At 47.5% G+C, this 18934-nt stretch overlaps 1 protein-coding gene across 2 annotated transcripts in view; it reads left to right on the top strand.

The window, feature by feature from the left end:
• The window catches only part of PPP2R3A (protein phosphatase 2 regulatory subunit B''alpha), a 1303908-nt gene that overhangs the window by 916921 nt on the left and 368053 nt on the right, over positions 1–18934 (top strand). The gene's annotated exons all lie outside the window — the stretch shown is intronic.

Raw genomic sequence — 18934 nt, 5'->3', positions numbered from 1 at the left:
AAATAGGAGTATCGATACAGGTCCCTAGATAAACATACTACAAGTGGAGGGACAATGAGGAAGGGGGGTGCCTTCTCATGTGTCTCCTAGATTTTTACAAGCACCGGAGGTGGTGCAACCCAGGAGGGCAGTGGCGTTGGGGCCCGGAAGAGAGCGCAGCCCTCGGTGAGGGTTCCTCAGACGGTGGACCCGGTTGAGCAAATGGCATGGAGATCGGCGCCTGGTCGGGCATCCTTGTTATAGCCAGGTGAGAATGTTGTACTACGGGCCAAACCACCAATGGTGTCACTGGGGACAAAGGGTGAAGTATTTTTGGGAGGAGCTGGGTTGTAAGCTCTGTAGGTGAATCGGTTAAAGAGCGGAGTGAGAAGGTTGTTCCACGGGCCAACCCAAAAATGGTGTCGGTGGAGACAAAAGGTGACGATGTATGGGAGGAGCCGGGTGGTAAGCTCCACATGGGTAAATATATTAGAGTCCAAGGTGTGGGGACTGGTGAAGTGGTGGCATCAGGCAATAAAGTGGAGAGTGGCATGAATACTGGACGGAGGGGCCAGGTAAAGAGCCTTGCAGAGTAAAAAGCTAAAGTTTAATAACAAACCTCCTGTACATGGGTGTAGCAAAAAGGCCCCAGGTGCGCATTTGATGTTGGCCACGAAAGAGCACGTTTGACGGGGGGGGAATACGTTGAAATGTTGAAGCTACTTCACAAGGAGATACGGTCCAAAGAAGGGTCTAAGGAAGAGAGGTATGAGCTGGCCGAGGTGCTTACGGTGCCGTTGACAAATGTAAACTGGAAGGCCTATACTTACCGTAAGTGGTTACCTGTAGGTGCCGGCCCTTTCAGAGAAGGCCTACCCGGGGAGGGGTGGGTAGGACAATAGCTACACAGTCAGGATCAGGAGTGTGAGGGGAGTTTTTATGAAGGCTTGAGCACAAGGGAGTATGGTAAGTTCATACCCGAGTTCTCTCAGTGCGGAAGGAAACACCGCTTGTTTAGGTGTTGGGGAGGCAGGGCGCAAGGAAACCAGCAGGGGCACCGGACAGGCGCTTGCATATCTGGGCCTCCACAACAATCACCGGGTGGTAGGGGCGGTAAGGAATTTCAGGGTCATGGGCCCAAAAGCTTCTACACCAGTCAGACTAACAGCTTTGGCGTCAGGGTCTGGGGAAGATGAGGGTTTGGAAGCAGAGCAGGTCCTGTTGGAGAGTTTTGAAGAGGGGTTTTGTTGCGATTAAAAGGGGCCTCAGCAGAGGCGGTGGCCGAACAATTTCAAAGTCAGCATTTTAACATATGGCAGGGGTGCAACACAAGTTGGACAAAGAAATCTGTGAAGGAGGGATGGCAGGTCCTTTTGATGGCTGCCCAGTGGATGATTTGATTTGTTTCTTCGATGGGGAGGGGTGTTCCCAAAGAAGAATAGGGTCAGTACAGACTAAGACAACACCTATCGTGGCTTGAGGAGTTTTCAGTATATTTTCATGGATGAGGAGGCAGCCCCAGTGTCATATTTCCCAGTTTAAGTTGCTATGTCATTGGTTGTGACCGCGGGCGCACTTACAGATATGGCGAAAGGCGACATAAAATCTTCATTTCACTTGCTTCCCGTACATCCGGATGATTGGGGTCTTCTTAGATTCCAGTTTGAAGGACGGTGGTATGTGGATAGGGCATTTCCGATGGGTTGTTCAATGTCTTGTGCTTTGTTTAAGTGTTTCAGCACCTTTTTTCAGGGGTATTTTACACAGCACACTGGTCCGAGGCTGGTAACACACTACTTAGACGTCTTCTTTTGTAGGTTCCCCGGGCTTCACGGAGGGCCAGGTAGCACTAGACACTTTCCACGAGCTCTTGGGGAGCTGGGGTTGGCCCTTGGCACCAGAGGAACAATGGGGCCATGTCGACCATGTCATTCTTAGGCATAGAAATTGACTTAGTAGGAATGCAGGCACGGGGGTCGGTTGATAAGAACCCGAAAATGTTGGTGTTGTTGGAAGGAAGGTGGCCAAGCATAATTTAACACCGAAGGACATCCAGTTTTTGTGGGGCTATATCAATGTTGCCTGTAAGGTAGTCAGGTCTGGTAGGACTTTTTGCAGGAGATTGGGAAGGGCGATGTCCGGTCATTAGCTGCCTCTCCACCATATCCGCTTGTTGGCTGGTATGTAGGTGGACCTGCGCATGCGGAGGTCAATTTTGCATTCCTTTGACAGATTACTATGGGTTTGAAACGATGACTTTCAGTGGGATGTTCAAATATATTCAGGACCGGCAGGTGGCTATGGGTGTGGTATATTCTGACCAGGCAGTTGGTTTTCGGGGTCGTGTCTGAGCGGTGGAATTTTGGTGGGAGGGGCATCGACGTTTTTGAGCCTTTTCCTGTGCTGGTGGCATTGTCGCCGTGGGGTGAGGAAGCGGCAAATTAGAAAGTTTGGTTCAGGATTTACATCTTGGCAGCGGTGGAAATTATCAACAAGCAGTCGGCTAGGGATGTGCAGTTTGTGAATTGGTTGCAGGTTTGTTCTTGGCTGCTTTAGGCTTGATATGGCGTTCTGGGCACTTTTTAACCCTGGTGTGAACTGGGAAATTTGCTGCTGCTTGGTCTCATTTGCAGAGTAGGGGATTCTGTGGACTGGCCATGGAGGTGGATAGGATTCCGACCGCAATACCGGAACTGCTGTGGTATGTAGACAACGCAGGGTCTTTCAGCTGGTGGTAGGTACATTGTCAGCTCCTACTTGCGCAGTTCTTTCTCTGGCCTGGAGACAATTTATGGCATCTGGTGCTTGTCAGCGGGACGAGTCAAGGTGGTGATCAGGGGATGTTTTTCTGTTTAGGGGCGTTGCCTGTATTTTGCAGGGAGGGTTTTTGAAGTACGCTTGTTTTATGAACAGGCTTGTCTTCTGGGGCTTTTTGGGTATCCGAGCTCTTAGGTTATATGTTTCACCTAGGTGTCTCCTGGCAGTAGGTTTTTCTTAGACATGTTTCATATGTCTGGAGAGGGTTAGGTGGGGCTGCAGGGCGCAGGTATGTAGTTTTTTGGTGGCTTGGGCTCTGGGACGTGTGGCTCTTTCCTGTGTGAACGTTTTCTCTGGGCAGGGGTTTGTTCTGGCGCATTGGGGTGGCAAAGGGGTGAGTTGGTCCTAGGTTAACCGCGTTGCTGTGGGGTTTGCTGGCACTCAGGGTATTGGGAGGCTGGCAATGGGTTCGGAACATAGCGGGCATTAGGTATTAGGAGTCGGGCATGTACTGCTGTTAGCAATGTGTTCTGGTCGGGGGGGGGGGAGTGTTTCTAGATACTTCATTTTCTGAACGATTTTGGGTTTTCAGGTTCGGCCATAGTTGGAGGCTCCTGGGTGTCTGTTTTGTTACTGGAGGAGTCTTTGGTATTGGGAGTCTAGCACGAACGAGAGGTGTTTTTTGTGTTTCGTGTGACTCTCTACATATTTTTTTTGGGCACTTGGCATTGTGTAGGAGAAGGGGGCCTGGGGGGAGGTAGCTGCTACCCTCTTAAGATAAGTTGTTAGGATTTTACGTACAGGTGAGTTATGCCATCGGTTGAGCGACGGCCAGGTGGGTTGTGGACGGGCCATTTGGGGCATCGTTTGGGTCTGTACACATGGCATTTGGAAGACTTGGAAGGGGTTTATGCTGCCAGGACTTCTTTTTTCGACGCTCATGTGGCTGGCATTGTTCCTGAATCGTAGGATGGTTTTTAAGGTTTTTAGTGGTTTCCTTTTCTCGTCGGATCGGAGTGTCAGGTGCAGGTTTCTTTTGCAGAGTCTCCATTGGTTCCCCGTGTTTGGGGGGGCAGAAAAAAGGGGAGTGTACCCCCCCTTTTTTCTGGGTGGCGGTTGGCACTCAAGTTGACATGTTTTTGCCAAGTTTATTCGTTATTGACAGAGGCAATCCAGGCTGAAAGGGTACGGGCTGACAAGTTCACGAGGTAGGATCTTTAAGGTGCTTTAGGAAATTAAGTTAGTGACAGGTTAATAGTCGTAAAGGTTAAGGTTGAAAGGTCAAAGGTAAAAGGGTAAAGTTCAAAGGGAAAGGTTAAAAGGTCACACCAAGGGTTCAAAGTTCAAAGGTCAAATGGAAAGGTTAAACGGTCACACCAAGGGTAACGTTCAAAGGTCAAAACTGAAAGGTCACAGTAGGTGGTACTGAATGGCAGGTTTTAAATGTTGTGTGGGAGAACCTTAGGGGTGGGGGTAGCGTAACATAGGTAACAGCTTGTATAGTGAGGTTGTAGTTTTGTTAGGCATCAGGCCAAGGGCCTTGTAATTGTGATGTGCACCTGTTTCAAAAAAGCGGCCTTTTTCACACTATTTCGGTGTCGGTGGTCTGTGTCGCTCCCCATATTCCCCAATGCGCACAACGAGAGGCACACGCAATGTGAATTATTGTGTTTATTTGCTTTAAATCCTACCACATTTTGACGGAAGTCAATATTTTATAATATTCCTTGGGTGATAAGTCCCAATCTTCTATCCTGCAAAGTGTTTTTTTAAATTCTAATCTTGTTTGACGAATTATGCAGGTCCAGATACCTGTTAATACTCAGTTGCTCACGTTACCTACTAACTAAACCTATGGCAACAAACTCCTGTGGACAACTACTTGTAATTTCTACCCAGCTTTCATAATTGCCACAGGACTAGTGTTTTTTTTAACCCCTTGTCACGGTGGGCGTGTGCGGAGGACGGCCGGGGGCCGTCCGAATCACGCCCACGCCATAAATCACCCGCACCGCGGCGAAATTTTCGCCGCGGTCAAGAGGTTAAGATGCACAATTCATCATAAAATTCCTTTTTGGACTTGAATGGGGGGGTGGGAATACGCACATTAAGCACCCCCCTCCCACCACCACCCACTGCAAGTCTGTCTATTAACCCCTAGCCTGCTTTCATGGATTTCACTGCAGCAGTTTGTTCTAAAATACACACATTGAGGTGAAAATTACTTTGGAAAGAGAGGCTGGGCATAACCCTGTATAATATCATTACATGTATACTGTTCCTACAATGGTACTAGCCCAGTGTCCTTTAAAATGGCAGATCTAACAGTTTGTTTTTAAATCTACCATCCATCCCTGTAAATTATTTGCCTTTAAGCCATTGTCCAATTCCCCTCCCGTGTTAGCCTCCCACATTCTTCCACTGCCCAATTAATACAAATTAAAATTTCCGCAGATGTGGGCATTTTGTGAACTGCGTCTGCATAGTGTGTTCCTCTGTTGACCTTGTTAAAAGGAACCTCTCTCTCTTTCTACTCTAACGGTTGGAGCATCTCTGCCGGTGGTGCTGAAATTCTCCCACGAGGTACTTTTCAGCAGCATGAACAAAGCATGGCAGGATTTTGTTTTGCAAATCGCTCTCCCTTCACTCTGTCCTATAAATACACCAGTGTGCAAAGACCAACCCAGGCAGATGTGTGTGCATAATTTACATTTACATTTACATTTACATTTACATAATCTCAAATCACCTGTTACCCCCCTATCCCATCAGTGAAAACAAAGTATTCCCTTCCATCCACATTCCCCTTTCATTTGTGTTGGCATTCAAGCTGACCTGCCTAGGTTTTGAAATATTCAGAGTTATCTGTTCAGTTTATCAGAGTGAGCTCCCCCAATGTGAATGCGATGTCCGTAAAAGGATATCAAATCCAGAAAAACTGATGCTGCATCCCCACCAGTTGACTTTAAGTTGGTAGTCCCACTTTGCAGCTTATTCAATAAATTCATTTTGCATACTCCCATACGTTCAAACTTTGTGTTTCTCTCTTGTTGGTCTATTTTTTATTAATTTGAGCATACACATACAACATTTAATTGGCAATCGTATTTCTCCTTGCATCACAAGACTCAATGACCCTAAGGCACAATGGCATGTTTTGTGGCACTCAAAGCCATAAACTATAGATTCCTCCCCTATAGTCACCAGAGCGTCAGTGTCCTTGGCCTTCACTAGTGCAGTCTTGGGGTGGTGGGTCATTTAGAGTACAGACAGGTGCTTAGCCAAAATGGCAGTACCCCGCAAAACTCATGGTTGCCCTGCCTAAGTTGGAGCGTGGGAACCCTTGGGTTTCTGACTTTGAACCCTCAACTGGCTTAGTCATTAGAAATCTTTGGCCCAGCCCTGCCAAGTACCTTGCATCTCAGGTTGTACAACCCGCTATTTTGTCAGGCCTGACTATAGGGCTCTGTACCTTGAACCTCAGACCTAAGACATACATAGAAAAACAGGGAATTTAAGTATGAAGCACAGCTCTGGAGTTGGGGGAAGTTCATATCCTTCAGATTGTGCCTGCAAAGGAATATCTTAGAATGTTTAGCCTCTTGAGTAGAAATGATTTAATGTGATGGTTCCTCTTGTTATGCACGGCGATGGAACCTAGTGTTTTGAATTTGCTGGTGGTGGTTGACTAGATGATTGATGTCTTATTCCACATTTACCTTTAGAGAAAGTTGTACATCATCTACATACTGAAGTATGGTAAAGGTAAAAATTCTTGTAAAGTCAAAATGGACATATATAGTAATTAAAGAGGATTGCACATTGGGGGATGCATGCAATATCTGGAACACGCTAGAATACCTCTATGGTGTATCTCTTACTTTGTGGCGTTTTACTCCATTTATCAACATAGAAAGACTGAATTACTTGTCCTTAGATTGAAATTAGTGATCTACGAGTTCACAGTAGATCTAAGCAGCAATCTTCAACATGTCTGCGAAATAAGTTGAGGCCACAGCCTTCATTGTCCATGTATGCTGCCATGACAAAGCAGGGCACCCCATGGTAAGCTGTATCAGACAGACATCAGACATCTCTGAAGGGTTAAGTGAATTAGTTGCCAGGCTTAGCTATTGTCAAGGATGGTAAGGATCTCATCCTTGACATGGAGAGTGGTGGTAAACTGTTTAATACTTCCTCCTTCTCTGAAGTTCCGTTGGTAGTCTCCTAGTAAATCGTTAACTGAGATCCACTTGTTCAGTTGAGTGGCAATACAGCTGTCATTGTCCTGAAACAGACAGGTGAGATGTGTGATAAGATGAATGTTGTTGAGATCTGAGTGGTCTGCTTTGTGTTTTTTAGCAGAGTTGTTACTTTACTACTATTTAATGTCTGTGTACATTCTCTTTATTACATGTGGAATCAATGGCCTTGAGCCGTCATAAGCCCTACCATTCAAAGATGATTTAACTAGAAGAACAGGTATTCAGTATGTAAGGCAGAATGACTGCTTGTGGTAGAGAATTGGTTTATGGTGGTCTTCAAGGAAGACTAGGGTAACATCCGGATATCTCGAACTGAAGATCTATTTAGTATCACAGAACGTATTTCTCGATGAGGTGGAAGATGTCTCTTGTGAATTCCTTCTGTAAAGATTTCAGCCAAAACTTGAATTTGTCATTTTATTAGGGGGTTGAAGTGGTAAGCATGTGATGTTGGAAGCATTTGTATGCATTTGTATAGCACATGGTTACGTATGGATCTTAGAAAAAGGGCTTCCATAGAGTTCTGAGATGTTTTTGTTGATGTGATTCAAGGTAGTTAGTGTAGGATTGGTGCCATGCCAGACTACATGACTGGATCCTTGGATATGTTTCCTATGCTTGTTTTGGCCATTAGCAATAAAATAAGGTAATGAATAGAAATCTTGAATTAATCTCAGCCACTGGCAATCACTTGGGCCGCATTCCAGTCCATTGTAGATAAAGGTCTGCCTTATGCAAATCAGTACTGACCCTGCTCCCCATGGGAACAGTTCATCCCGAACAGCCAGGCAAGGTTTCTCTAGAAGGTACCACAACCAACCCCAGACCAGTTACGCCCTACTCGGGGCTCATCAGTAGGGTGTCACTTGAGTCCAAAGGCACAGTGAGCATGGGACCCATGTCTCAGCATTTAGGGCGTCAAAAGCAACAAGGTGATGGATGGAATGCTCAAATTAATCTCAGCCACTTCCAATCGCTGGGGCCGCATTCCAGATCATTGTTTTTCACCCACCATAGACAAAGGCATGCCTTATGCTAATCTGTATCTACCCAGCTCCTCGTGGGGACAGTCAGGCTAGGCTTCAAGCCATCATAGGCCCTACCACTCAAAAGACGATTTAATAAGACGGGTGGTATTCAGTTTGTGAAGCAACGTGACCGCTTGAGCAAGGGGAGTGGTTTATGGTGGTCTTCAAGGAAAATTGAGATATCATCCTAACTAACATCTTGAACTGAAGATGTATGTATTTAGCAGAACGTATTTCTCAATGAGGTCGAAGATGTCTCTAGTTTCTTTTGAATTCTTTCTTTAGAGATTTTAGCAAACTCTTTAAATTTGTCATTTTATTAAGGTATTGAAGTAGCAAGCATGTGATGTTATGAGCATCTGTATACATTTGTGTAGCACATTTCTACCATCTCTATGGCCCCTTAATACTTCTAGAGTCTGGGTCCCACAATGGTTCTACTGTTTATGTTAACCGGAATCAAAGTTGTTAGTGTATAGTGTTGGAGTCATGCCGCACTACCATGACAGGCTCCTTTGCATCTGTTTTCCTATGACTGTTTTGACCATTAAATGGGCAACTCAATCAAGATCGATTTCGTCCTTGTATTGTTTCTGTCCACTTGAACATTTCTTACACTTAGTTTAGACTTTGCCACCATCATTTTACAAAAGTATGCAAGAAAGTGATGGCTGGAATTCTTGAATTAATCTCAGCTACTGGAATTTACTCACAACTGCATCAAAGTACATCTTTATTTTTCACACTGTGCCACTTCAGGTAGGACCCAGAAACATGCAAATCATCTTGACCCAGCTGCAATAGCAACAGTCCATCCTGAACTGCTAGGCCAGGTCCTAAGTGAACCGGACAACAAGCAACCCAAGACCAGTTTCATCCTGAAAGGGGCTCTTCAGTCAGGTGTATCTTGGTTACATTGCCACCGTGTGCACGGAGCCCATGTCTGGGCTGATACACTGAGGTATACAAAAAGGTGATGAGTGGAATGTTTGTATTTATCTAAGCCACTGGTAATTACTTGAGGCCACATCCCAGTCTATTGTTATTTTGCAAACGTCACCTCAGTTTGGATGCTGTCATATGCAAATCCGTTTTGACCCTGCTCCAATTGGAACAGCCCAGCCTGAACTTCCAAACGAGGTCCATCCTGAACTGGAACACAAGCAACCTACAACCTGGAAGCTTGTGTGTTTTGTATTTTACTTACGAGGACCATAAAGAGTAGAATGTGCCTTTCTCCCCCTTTAAAGTGAATTAAACAAATTTATTGATGATTCCTGACAAGAAATTGTGTCAAAAGGAAGTGATGTGATACATAGAAGAAATCCTGACTTGTCCATCCCGTGTTAGGAAAGAGGGCACATGGCTGTCAGGGTTGTATCTGTCCAGACCTTATAGATTTTGAAGTCATTTTTAGGTTTCGAAACCTGGCGAGGGGCGAAGCCCCTCCCAGATCGAAATCTTTTGTTTTCAGTAGTGAGGTTAGGACAGCCTCTGTTTCCAATTGGCTAGCTCCATAAATGGAGACTAGCCATTGGGAGACAGAGGCTGTCAATCGCGCTTTCTCACGAAAACGCGATTCGGGGGCGTTTCTGGTGCTTTTTTTAAGCCCCGCCCCTTTGTCCCGGGCCGCGCTGCGATTGGCTGCCGGCCCGGGACACCCCCGTGACGTCATTCCCGGGCCGCGCTGTGATTGGCTGCCGGCCCGGGACACCCCCGTGACGTCAGCCAATCACAGCGCGGCCCGGGACCTGACTTGTTTTCAGTGTCTTTTACTTTCTTAGTCACCGTTGTGACCTCAAACAATAAACACGCCCTGCGTCCGCGCTCTAAAAAAAAACGCGCCGTTCTTTCAATTGGTCTGTTTTTGTTTTCTTTCTCAAGATAGTTTGAATTAAACAAAACATCAGTTTCATGGTTACCATAAATCTGATTCGACCTCTTTTCTCCCCCCTCCCTTTCCAACAGACTCCATTTTCGAGGTTATAGGCGGCGTCAAGGGGGGGGAGGGGCACATTGGACGGACCCATGTTACCTCTATACAAACCAGAATCTAAAGTAAAACTACAACATTTTGCAAAGAACACGATGCTTTGCGTTCCACGCGTACGGCGGGCATATAATACTTTGCCTAGATGAATTTTCTAGTCCTCTTGTTTAGCTAAAAGCAGTATTTGTCAAATCAAGTATGTATTTTCATCGTACTGTGATAGTTCAAGCCAGCTCAGCTGGAACGCTTAAGGCCCTTATCTCGGGGGTCATTGCAGTAGCTGTCGTTCACCCATTGTGTCATGGCGGACTTCTTCCGGATTGCAGCGAGATTGGTGGTGTGATTGTGCGCCAGAGTTGCACTTCCCGTTTCTGCTGATTGTATTATTAAATGCTAGATTGTGTCTCGCCTGGTTGTGCGTTTTAACCGCGTCATTGTCTCCGAGTTAAAATGTCCATGTAGTCACGTTTTAAAACGGTGCTTTTCAAACCACCTTAACAACTATGGTAATTATTTTAAACAAGGCTATTTTGGGGAGTAAAATAACTCCAAATGATTTACCGTGTTACAGGATTCATTTTTCTTCGGGCACTTTTAGCAATTAACGGCGATTTATTTATCGTATTATTTGCTAGTAGTGCTCTAGCACCCCGGACTTGGATACTGTGATAATGTAGAAAGCGAAACTGCAACCAACGGCAGGCACTTAAAGGGCGACTAGATTTTTAAACAAGCATTTACAATGCAACGGTTTCGCCTTTGGAAAAGTTTGAGCTATTGGAGACTAGCCATTGGGAGACAGAGGCTGTCAATCGCGCTTTCTCACGAAAACGCGATTCGGGGGCGTTTCTGGTGCTTTTTTTAAGCCCCGCCCCTTTGTCCCGGGCCGCGCTGCGATTGGCTGCCGGCCCAGGACACCCCCGTGACGTCATTCCCGGGCCGCGCTGTGATTGGCTGCCGGCCCTGGACACCCCCGTGACGTCAGCCAATCACAGCGCGGCCCGGGACCTGACTTGTTTTCAGTGTCTTTTACTTTCTTAGTCACCGTTGTGACCTCAAACAATAAACACGCCCTGCGTCCGCGCTCTAAAAAAAACCGCGCCGTTCTTTCAATTGGTCTGTTTTTGTTTTCTTTCTCAAGATAGTTTGAATTAAACAAAACATCAGTTTCATGGTTACCATAAATCTGATTCGACCTCTTTTCTCCCCCCTCCCTTTCCAACAGACTCCATTTTCGAGGTTATAGGCGGCGTCAAGGGGGGGAGGGGCACATTGGACGGACCCATGTTACCTCTATACAAACCAGAATCTAAAGTAAAACTACAACATTTTGCAAAGAACACGATGCTTTGCGTTCCACGCGTACGGCGGGCATATAATACTTTGCCTAGATGAATTTTCTAGTCCTCTTGTTTAGCTAAAAGCAGTATTTGTCAAATCAAGTATGTATTTTCATCGTACTGTGATAGTTCAAGCCAGCTCAGCTGGAACGCTTAAGGCCCTTATCTCGGGGGTCATTGCAGAAGCTGTCGTTCACCCATTGTGTCATGGCGGACTTCTTCCGGATTGCAGCGAGATTGGTGGTGTGATTGTGCGCCAGAGTTGCACTTCCCGTTTCTGCTGATTGTATTATTTTATTTATTTTTTTTTTTTTTTTTGAAAAACCTTTATTTGAGTAAGCAAAAAAGTACAAGGATGGGCCTACAACCACACGGGCCGGCCGCTAAAAGAGGAGTAGACACATATCATATATGCCCGCAGAGGTAAAAGTCAATCAACAATGCAATACTCAGCTCTATTTACAGGACAAAAACAGATTTTATTTATATGAAAGAACAAACACACACAAAAGGCGAAAGTATAGTACCGAAGGTCAGCTCAATGGATGTAAGGGGGGGGACAGCAACAGAAGTACAGTAGCAAAACACTAAGCACTGAGGAGCTCGGAGGGAGGGGGGGGGGAGGGACCCAGAAGTCAGTACAAAAAAGGGGAGGGGGAGGGCCGGAGACACCAGCACAACCCCTATATGAAAGGTTCCAAGAACGCTCGCCTATGGAGACAGGGCAAGCCCAACAGTGCCCACAAGGGGAGGAGTACAAATGTCGCCACGGTAGTCGTTCCAGTGACCCCACATCTTCACCCATGCCCTGGGTCTGCCCCTGGCCACATAGACAGTTTTCTCACGGAACATGGACCAATCCATGTTATCCTCCCATTTCGAGAGGTCAGGGGGCCTGGAGGCCCCCCAGAGTTGTGCAATGTCTCGCTTCGCAACCATATATCCCAGGGTGGCCCATCTAGTCTGTGCCACCGAATAGTCCGTGGGCTCCCAAACATTCAAAAGACATCGACGAGGTTCCGGACACAAGGACACACCTGTCACCACAGCCATCACTTCAAGCACGGCCGCCCAATAAGCAGCCACCATCGGGCACTCCCAGAGAATATGTAGGAAAGTAGCACGCAATCCACACCCACGCTTACACAGTCCATCGGAGGAGAAGCCCATCACCACCAGTCGCGGTCCCGTCACGTACACCCGATGAAGGATCTTCAATTGAACCAGACGGAGACGAGCCGGAATAGCCACCTCCTTCGGGGAGGAGAGGGCTGATTGCCAATCCTCATCATCAAGTTCCAACCCATCTCCCATCCACAATTCCCGAAGTCGGGCCAATAAGTCGGACCGATTGTTAATCAACTTTTTATAGATCAGGGAAATAGTGCTATCAGGAAGATGTCCATCAAGGATACGGTCCTCAAGGGGGGAAGAGTCAGGTGGAATCTCACCAGGAGCAAACACCGAAGCCAGGGCGTGCCTGAGCTGTAAATAACGAAAGAATTCCCGACCACTCAGGCCATAGTCAGCCTGGAGGGCCTGAAACGAACGCACAGAACCCTTAGAGTACACATCCCCCACCTTGGAAATCCCAATCATGTCCCAACGGTCGAAACCCTTGGAAGACCAAAGACCGCCCAGACGTTCTGAAGCATAAAGCGGCGTCGCCAACGTCAAGCGATCCTCCCAGCCCAAGCTCACATTCGCGGCACGCCACACCGTCAAAGCAGTCAATGTAGGTCCCACAAGATGGCGCCCAGCGGAGCGAGAATAAAGCACTCTGTTAAAGTCACCTCCCGGAAGCTGAAGTTTATCCATTTCAAACGCCGGATTACGACCTGGCGAAAACATAGCGTGATTGATAGCGGACAGATGGGAAGCCCAGTAATATCTCTTAATATCGGGGAGCGCCATGCCCCCATCATACCACGGGATGGAAAGTTTCGCGAGAGCAATGCGCGGACGCCCATCCCAAATAAGCTGCCTCTGAAGGCTCTCAATCTCCCGAAAATAGGACTTAGGGATAGGACCAAAATAATTCTGGAGAGCATAGAGAAACCGCGGCAATGACACCATCTTAAACAGGGCCGCCCGACCCAGGGGAGACAGGGGAAGTCTGCGCCAACGGGCAACGTCCAAACGTAGCCTAAGTAACGGGGGAAGGAGATTACGATCAAAACGAAGGGACGAGTCCAAGGTAACAAAAACCCCCAAGTATTTGAAGCCATCCCTGGCCACCTGAAGAGGAAGTCTGCTCGGCAACGGAGGCAAGACACCAGACAAAACATACACACAGGATTTAGTCCAATTGATGACGAGGCCTGAGTTAGCGCCAAAGGACACAAGAACGTCAAATAAAACAGTTAAAGACTTGCGAGGGGAAGTAAGGTACAAAAGGATGTCGTCCGCATAAAGCGAGACGCGGTCTTCGAAGTCCGGGGCCCAGCGAATCCCTTTAAGGGACGGTTCCCACCGGAGCCAGGCCGCCAATGGTTCAAGAGCGAGCGCAAACAACAACGGGGACAGGGGGCAACCCTGACGGGTACCCCTGCCCAAGGAGAAGGGAGCCGACACTCTACCGTTTACCACAACTTGTGCCAGAGGTTCCGCATACAACAACTGAATCCAGCTAATAAACTCGCATCCGAATTTCTCAAGAGTCGCCCATAGATAGGGCCACTCCACAGTATCAAAGGCCATAGAGGCATCCAGGGACGCCAAAATGGCCGGCTCAGTCAGAAGCCCCGCCCTCGCCATCACGCCGTGAAGGCGTCGCAGATTCAAAGCAGTGTTGCGATGCGGGATAAAGCCAGACTGATCCGGATGGACCAAATCCCCGAGAACCGAAAGGAGACGAGTCGCCAAAAGTTTTGCCAAAACCTTGGGTTCAACATTTAACAGGGATATGGGTCTATATGAGGAACAGAGGTCACGTGGTTTACCATCTTTAGGGATGACGACAATTGTCGCCAGGCGCTGATCATAGGGAAGGATGTTACGTTCACGAGATTCTAGAAACATGGCGCGAAGATACGGCGCCATCTTATCGGGGCGTAGCTTGTACAACTCAATGGGCAACCCGTTCGGGCCCAACGCTTTGCCCGAACGGAGCGAACGGATAGCAGTCGCTATCTCATCATTCGTAAAAGGGGAGTCCAAAGCAATACGGTCCAGGTCGGTGACACAGGGCAAAGTGATATCGCGCAAGAGTAAGCGGGAGTCAGCCACGTCCCTCTCAGACACGGGAGCATATACAACACGGAAATATTCCGCAAAACGATCAACAATGGCAATCGGATCAGTCACATTCTCACCACTCGCAGACTGAACCACAGGCACCACACGATTAACTCTTTCCTTCTTGTCCAACCACGCTAGGAGTTTGCCCGCCTTATCACCCACATCGTACAATCTGCCTTGTTGCTCACGAAACATCACCTTAGCAGCGTCTGTGACCAGGGATTTATATGCAAACTGTTTTAGACCCAGGGCATGGAGCTTCTCAGGCGTGACACCAGATTCCAACTCATCCTCCAAAGCAGAGATCTCCCCCCCAAGGTCCACCACCTCCCTCCTCCCGGCTTTCTTGGCTCCAACAATCAAGGAGAGGGCCTGTCCACGAATCACAGTTTTAAAGGCTTCCCACAGGGACACAGCCGAAGGGACCGACCCCTCGTTCTCCAGGAAATATGCATCTATGGACTTGAGCAAGAGGGTACGAGTCTCAGGAGAGGAAAGATACCATGGGTTAATTGGAGCCATTCGGCCCGCTGTCTCCACCCCAACCTCGAAACGAAGCCAGAGCGGCGAGTGGTCAGAAATACCCCTTGGCAAATGCAAAATCTCGCGAACCGCTGACGACTGGGCCGCGGGCATCAGGAAATAATCCAGCCGAGACAGACTGCCATGAGCCCCAGAATGGAAAGTGTATTGGAGCTGAGTGGGGTGCAAAAGTCGCCAGCAGTCCACAAGGCCAAAGGTATCTAGAAACCCACCCAACCACTGCTGAGCCTGCGGAGTATCCCTAGGGGGATGGCGATCGTGAAGGCCGGAAAGCACCGAATTAAAATCTCCGGCCAGGAAGAGAGTACTTTCAGGGAGATCTAACAAAACACGGCCCAAATCAGTGAAAGTAGAGGTCTGTAAACCCGGGGGAACATAAACATTAAAGAGAGATAGGGTGCGGCCCTCATATCTACCCACCAAGACAGTATACCTCCCACGGTCATCCTGAATCACCTCGTCAATCGCTAGGGGGAGGGAGGTATGAACAAGGATACCCACACCCCTAGATCCGGAGGTAAACCCCGAGTGCGCCACAAGGCGGTAGCCCCATCTATTCATCGCATTACAAACATTACCAATCAAATGGGTTTCCTGCATGAAAACAATATCTGGCGACAAACGTCGTATACAATTCAAGACCACACTGCGCTTAATACGATCTCCCAGGCCATTAACGTTCCAGGAAACAAATTTCAACCCTCTACCCCCCATCCCAACCACCCGAGCCAAGACCCCTCATCCACGAGCAAGACACCAGAAACAGCAACAGACACAGGAGCAATTCGCCTTGAAAACAACACACAAAAAAGAAAGAACTTCCCAGCCCCCCTCCCCCAAACTGAAAGGAAACACCCCCCACCCTGCACCCCTGCAAAAAGCTAAAGAGCCACCCCAACCTGCAGTGTGCCTGTCGCCCCACAACCCCTAGTCTACACAAAGACCCCGGAGGAGGAAAGGTCTCCGTTCCACCCGCCCCTGACAAACATCAAGAACGAAAAGTAACAAAAGAAAGATGAAATAATCACACTGCAGAGGAACGCCGGTCAACAATCCTGAAAATGTATTCAAAATAAAACATGTGAGCCAAACAGTCAGATCTCCACACCACCTTCGGCACCACCAGGGTGAGCGGCGGATTCAGTCTCAGGAGCACGGTCAGGCAAGGAGTCTAACCAGTCATTAACAGCATCTGGGCGATCAAAGAAAAGGGCACGCTCATTATACTCGATCCGAAGTCTGGTGGGATAGAGCATAGCATAACGTAAGCCCCGATCCCGAAGACGTTTCTTGGCCCCACGAAACTCCATCCGTTGTTTCTGAACTTGCTGGGAAAAGTCCGGGTAAAAGTTCACCGTAGCATTCTCAAAGGCCACCGGGCCCTTCACCCGTGAGGCCTGCAGGATAGCGTCCCGGTCTCTATAGTGAAAAAGCTTCGCTACAATGGGTCTCGGCGGGGCTCCCGGCCGAACCTTGCCCCCTGGAACACGATGTGCGCGTTCCACCGTGAAGAACTTCGTAAGGCCGGAAGGGGCAAGATGGTTCAAGACCAGATCCTCAACCAGGAGATCCACCGAGTGGGGTTCAGGGTTCTCCGGTACACCAACCAGGCGAACATTGCAGCGACGTGCCCTATTTTCAAAATCCTCCAGACGTCGGGTCATGAAGTCGTGCACCCGACGGAGATTGCCGATTTCTGTCTGGAGCTCCGAGACGTCCTTTGTGAGGCTGGACGATTTAATGTCCAACGATTGCACCCTCTCATTCGCCTTGCCGAGATCAGCACGAATAAGATTAACCTCAATAGCCACGGTGTCAAGTTTATGGGCCAAGGCCTCATACTGTAGGCCGGTGGATTCCCTCACGCCCGAGATGGCGCCCATGATGTCCTGTAGGGAGGGCTCCGCCGACTCTTCCAAAACTCGTTCGGACGCTGTACTAGAACCAGGCAGGGCAGCTCCGGGGGACCCCTTAGAATGAGTATAGCGGTCCATGACATTTGATTGAACCGGGGCTCCGCGCAGTGGTGCTTTCGTCTTGCGCGTCTCTCTGTCCCCTCTGCCCGCCATTTTGAAGATGCGTCACAGGACAAGCCACCAGGGCCGACGGGCCCGACACCCAAAGCACAGGATCAAAAGTACACAAAAATGAGGGGCACAACTCGGGTAGAGGTCGCCAAGCCAGCAAATAGTCCGCAGGTAAACCCAACAGCCGATCCGCCTCCAGGTCTCAGCCGCAACTCGATAGTCACACCCGTGGCCCAAGTCGGAACAGAATCGAAACCGAAACTTAGGAAGGGGGACCCACAAGGCCAGATCTCCTGCCGTTGTTGTTCAATTCCAGGACGGCTACAGAACCGCACCCCGTCCCGGGCGCACCTCGAGGGCGGAGTCCAAAAGTTCAGACCATCATATCTCAGGAATAAGAGATCCAAATCAATTTCTGAAAGGTGCCAGGCTGATCAGCCAAACGTCCTCCACACGGATTCTTGCAAGAAATCAGGATTCAGTCAGGATAAAATGCCGGGGGCGGCGAGGGTCCGGAGAGCGCTGTGCTCAAGCGGCCATCTCGGATGCCCGCCAAGCTCCTCCTCCGCTGATTGTATTATTAAATGCTAGATTGTGTCTCGCCTGGTTGTGCGTTTTAACCGCGTCATTGTCTCCGAGTTAAAATGTCCATGTAGTCACGTTTTAAAACGGTGCTTTTCAAACCACCTTAACAACTATGGTAATTATTTTAAACAAGGCTATTTTGGGGAGTAAAATAACTCCAAATGATTTACCGTGTTACAGGATTCTTTTTTCTTCGGGCACTTTTAGCAATTAACGGCGATTTATTTATCGTATTATTTGCTAGTAGTGCTCTAGCACCCCGGACTTGGATACTGTGATAATGTAGAAAGCGAAACTGCAACCAACGGCAGGCACTTAAAGGGCGACTAGATTTTTAAACAAGCATTTACAATGCAACGGTTTCGCCTTTGGAAAAGTTTGAGCTATTGGCATTGTAAATGACAACATTTGTATTTATGTGTTGGTTTTGAAAACAGATAAATAAATGGCATTGTCCTTTACATTGCCAATAGCTCTAACTTTTCCAAAGGCGAAACCGTTGCATTGTAAATGCTTGTTATATTTTTGGTTACCCATGTGTTTCACTTTATCATATTTAAAAATAAAAAAAGATTGAAAGCTGCCAGAGAACCCAACTTAATTTGTGTGCCAAGTCTGAAGGCAGTCTTTTTGGAGATGAATAGATGATTACAACAAAAGTCCTGTGCACATGTTAGGTATGATTTTCACAAATGTCTATCAGAAACAAAATAATGTTCAAGCAGGAAATGAAAACAAGGTCGACACCAATGTATGTTTTTCTTGGGCGAAATCTATTGTACATTTTTTTCAAAGGAAAATGAATAGAGGATTGTTTGTCATATGCAGCATTGCCTTTGCCACATAAAGTGTTGACTGAGGTCATTGTGGAAAATTGACGAAGTGAGAGTCAAAGGGTCTAAGGTATCTCTTTAATAAAGGATCATGAGCACCATAGAATAGTTTTCAAGCTATTGTGTAGACAGAGTTGTTGTTTGTTTTAGTGAATTCATTTCTAAATTGGCTTGAAGTAGGTTTTATTGATAAATTGAGGGCTCCATTGTAGATTAATGTCATCACGAAAGTTAACAGAGAAATTCATTGTTTTACGAAATGATTAATGTGTTGCTAAAAAACAGTTAATGTGTTGTAAGAGTATTGTATGTTTTTATTGACTTGCTTATTTATGGTTTTATAAAGT

Source organism: Lissotriton helveticus, chromosome 11 (assembly GCF_964261635.1).
Source record: "Lissotriton helveticus chromosome 11, aLisHel1.1, whole genome shotgun sequence".
Taxonomy (NCBI): Eukaryota; Metazoa; Chordata; class Amphibia; order Caudata; family Salamandridae; genus Lissotriton; species Lissotriton helveticus.
The sequence above is the reverse complement of the archived record's forward strand: the minus strand, read 5'-3'. Positions and strand labels throughout refer to the sequence as shown.